This window comes from Mauremys mutica, unplaced genomic scaffold, assembly GCF_020497125.1.
Source record: "Mauremys mutica isolate MM-2020 ecotype Southern unplaced genomic scaffold, ASM2049712v1 Super-Scaffold_100036, whole genome shotgun sequence".
Classification (NCBI taxonomy): domain Eukaryota; kingdom Metazoa; phylum Chordata; order Testudines; family Geoemydidae; genus Mauremys; species Mauremys mutica.
In genome coordinates this window covers 701060-705406 of record NW_025423256.1, presented here as the reverse complement: position 1 = coordinate 705406, position 4347 = coordinate 701060, and the positions used below count along the sequence as shown (strand labels likewise).

At 58.2% G+C, this 4347-nt stretch overlaps 1 non-coding gene across 1 annotated transcript; it reads left to right on the top strand.

Moving 5' to 3' along the window:
- Window positions 1-1355: 1355 nt before the first annotated feature.
- LOC123358298 lies at window positions 1356-1540 on the top strand. The gene has a single exon (XR_006575713.1). It is a non-coding gene; the product is annotated as a U2 spliceosomal RNA (small nuclear RNA).
- Window positions 1541-4347: the final 2807 nt, after the last annotated feature.

Genomic DNA, 4347 nt, shown 5'->3' with positions numbered 1-4347 from the left:
CTCTGACCAAGATGTGGCCACCTTCCTGAGTGGCTCCCTGGACGGTGAGTTCGCCTGGGGCAGAGGCGACATCGCCTCGCTGTGGACCCGCGCCCGCAACGCCACACGCCGACTGGGAAAGCGACTGGGCTGCCGCTGGGTGTGGAGCGAGGAACGGCGGGAGCTTGGAGTCCTGGTGCCACATATCGGGACGGAGGGCAACACCATTGTCGGCCCTGGAGCCAGAGGCGTGCTGGAAAGGTCGCTGAAGGCCGCCGTCCGCGCGCTCTACCTGGACACCCTGAAGAAAAAGCCGGACCAGGACAAGGCTTTCGAGGTCACCAGCAAGTGGGACTCCAGCAACCACTTCCTCCCCTCTGGCAGCTTCATCCGTTTCGCCGACTGGCGGTTTATACACCGCGCCCGACTGAACTGTGTCCCCCTCAACAGAGCCATCCGCCACGGGACCCAGACAAACGCTGCAGGAAGTGTGGGTATGCCATGGAGACCTTGCCCCACGTCCTGTGCAGCTGCAGGCCCCACGGCAGAGCCAGGCAGCAGCGCCACAACGCCGTCCAGGACCGCCTGGTGAAGGCCATCGCCCCGCACCTGGGAGAGATCGCTGTCAATCGCGCCATCCCCGGCACCGACAGCCTGCTGCGCCCAGACATCGTCGTCACGGTTGAGGAGCAGAAAAAGATCATCCTCGTTGATGTGACGATCCCATTCGAGAATAGGACCACGGCCTTCCGCCCAGCCCGAGCCCGCAAACTCGAAAAGTACGCTCCCCTGGCTGACACCCTGTGAGCAAAGGGCTACGAGGTCTACACCGACGCTCTGATCGTTGGGGCCTTGGGCGCCTGGGACCCCCTTAATGAACGCGTGCTGCGGACCTGTGGGGTGGGCCGTCGCTACGCGCGGCTCATGAGATGCCTAATGGTCTCGGACGCTATTCGGTGGTCCAGAGACATTTACACAGAGCATGTCACCGGCCACCGTCAATACCAAGAGTGAGCCGGCGTGACTTCACGCACCCACAAGGGGGAAGAGACCTGTAAACTTCCCCTGTTGGACTTTATCCCCTGAGCCCTGAACCAACCAAACTGAACTCTGCCCTGTGAGGGTCATCCTATCATCATTACCCAGTCCGCTCATTTATTCATGCCCACGACTATCCATAACCTGTTTGTATGAGTGATGTGCCCTCACTGCTTGCTGGCTGTACCTTGAACTCACCCACCATATACCCCGCATTGGGGACATGACAGACTGTGTATATGTATATGCCGTCCAATACCAAAACACTAACATCCTCCTACAACCTGTATGTTACCCCCAATGACACAATAACTGACGCTTCAAACACTTTGCATCATTTATTTTTAAATATTCTCTAATAAACTTTAAATCTGTTCTTATCAGTTTAATATCTGATAGGTTCTTTATTTGAGGACTGTATATTAAATTGATTTTTGAAACAAAGGGATGGAATAAGAGCTTGCTCTATCCACCCCATGCATTGACTTGGTATTGCAGTGTTTCCAGGACCAGTGCCTCTCCTTCTGGGGAGAATTGTTTGGTTAAAAAGGAGAAAAAGTTTCACTCTAAAGATGCTGACTTGAGAAGATTTTTTTGAAAGTAACTGAAAAATCAGGTATTTTTAGCACTTTGGTTTTTTCATGACAACATATTGTTAAAATTTTTTGGGGGTGTTTTCTGAGTTTACACATGTGAGTTTCTTTGTCTTGGAGGAGGATTGTTTTAAAAGCTGGGATTCTTCTGTTTGCTCTGAGTCTTTTCAACAATATGAAGGATGAATGTTTTTTGGACTGAGGGTCTGTTTGGGAGATGGTTGGTTGGGGGGGCATTGTGTGTGTGTTTGTGGGGGGGGGACACAGACTGGTAATATTCGAGGTCACATGTATATCAATAACTGGATGAGTTACACAGACTTCTCCCCACCCACCCTATGCTCCATGTATCTTGACTGAGCCTGTCACCCACCATCCCAGAGCAGAAGCCTGAAGCCTGAGCCCCACCGCACGTGGGGAGGAGGGGAGCTCCCGCTGGTTGCCGGCTCCTGCAGTGTTTATGACTCCGGAAGGGGGTAGGGACCAGCCCCTGCAGGCAGCCCGGGGAAAGAGCCGCTGCTTTGCTGCCCCCGACTCCCCCTCAGTTACAGCCCAGGAGGCTGTGGCCACAATAAAAGCCCCTGGTGGCCACATTTGAGAAATGCTGGAGCCATAGGCGGCGAGTTCTATGGGCCCGTGGAGCCCAGGCCCCACCAATAATCCTGAAGCTGGGCCCAGCTCCACCAATGTTTGGGCCCCAGGCCCTGTGCTTCGGGGGTCCCCGCGTCGCACTGCCGGGCGCTCTCACCGCAGCGGCAGCTCCCGGGAGAGGCCCCAGCAGCGACTGGGCTCACAGCCCATTGGCCGGGAACCCCAGCCAATGGGAGCTGCCGGGGGTGGTGCCGGAGCTGCCTGGCCACGCCTCCACAGCAGGGAGAGGGAGGGAGCCACAGGCAGCGGCTGAGCCCTGAGCAGAGCAGCAGCAGGGTCTGTGCCTGTCAGACAGACTCAGCCGGTGAGCTGTGGGGGCAGCCAGACACATGGACACAGCCGGGGAGGGGGGGTTGGTGGGGACAAACAGACACAGCCGGGGATGGTGGGACAGACACACACAGCGGGGGGGTTGTGGGACAGACAGACACCAGGACACAGCCAGGGGGTTGTGGGACAGACACACACAGCGAGGTGGGGTGGGGGCAGCCAGACACACGGACACAGCCGGGGGTTGTGGGACAGACAGACACAAGGACACAGCTGGGGGTTGTGGGACAGACAGACACAAGGACACAGCCAGGGGGTGGTGGGGACGGACAGACACAGCCGGGGGTGGTGGGGGCAGCCAGACACACGGACACAGCCAGGGGGTTGTGGGACAGACAGACACAAGGACACAGCCAGGGGGTGGTGGGGACAGACAGACACAGCCGGGGGTGGTGGGGGCAGCCAGACACACGGACACAGCCAGGGGGTTGTGGGACAGACAGACACAAGGACACAGCCAGGGGGGTGGTGGGAACAGACAGACACAAGGACACAGCTGGGGGTTGTGGGACAGACAGACACAAGGACACAGCCGGGGGGGTTATGGGACAGACAGACAGAGCCGGGGGTGGTGGGGGCAGCCAGACACACGGACACAGCCAGGGGGGTGGTGGGGACAGACAGACAGACAGAGCCGGGGGTGGTGGGGACAGACAGACACAAGGACACAGCCAGGGGGGGGTTGGTGGGGACAAACAGACACAGCTGGAGGGTTCTGGGACAGACACACACAGCTGGGGGGGGCAGCCAGACACATGGACACAGGCGGGGGGTTGTGGGACAGACAGATGGAGCCGTGGGCGGGGAAAGGAGCAGCAATGGGCACCCCGGGGCTGGTATAAAATACACAGGACGGGGGGGGGGGCTTCCTGAGGGGACTATAGCAACACCCCCCGCAGAGCAGACCCAGGTTGCAGCTGGCTTCGCCCATCACAGCCCCCTGCCCCACAGAGACCCACACAACCCTCTGCCCCCTCGAGAGACTCCCAATGACCCCTGTGTCCCTGTCACTCCTCTCCAGAGAGCCCTCCCCTTTGTGCCAGCCCACTCCCCTCCTCCACTGCCTCCCCTCCTCCAAAGCTCCCTACAATCTCCCCCTTTGCCTTCCGCCCCCCAGCCCAGCCCATTCCATTGGCCGGGAGGCTCCCAGTCTAGTGGCTAGCAGGGCCCATGGGAGCTGCACCTGAGGCAGGGCGCCTGCCTGCAGATGCAGACCTGCCTGGCTGTGCCTCCACAGCACAGGGAGGGGGAGCCACAGGTGAGCAAGCCCTGGTCATCATCATCATCACAGGCCCAGTAATTCTCTGGATATTTAATTTCACTGAGGCAAAATGTGTGAAATGTTATGGGTTGAATGATTGAATGACATAATACCCACCTGCCCGCAGTGTCCATCACTAAGTCCAGTAATTTTGTCAAGTGTTTGTTGCACAACATGGTGGTGCCTACCCCTACCTTGTGCTTCAGGGGGTGATGGGGTCCAGGGCAGCCTGTTATAGCCTGTTATAGAACTACCTGATTAGTAATTGGATATGTTGGCTGGCATCTTTTTTTACGTGTTCGCTCCCCCTGATGTTAGAACCTGGCTACACCACTGAGGAGGGGAGCTTCCTAGACCTGTGCAGCTCGGGCTTGGGTGAATTTTGTGATACTCTGCCCCTCCCCAGCTACCACCCTGCAGTCCCCACTCCTGCACCATGCTGGGCAAGGGGCAGCCCCATCCCCAGTGAGGCTATGGTGAGGGGTGGCAGCAGGG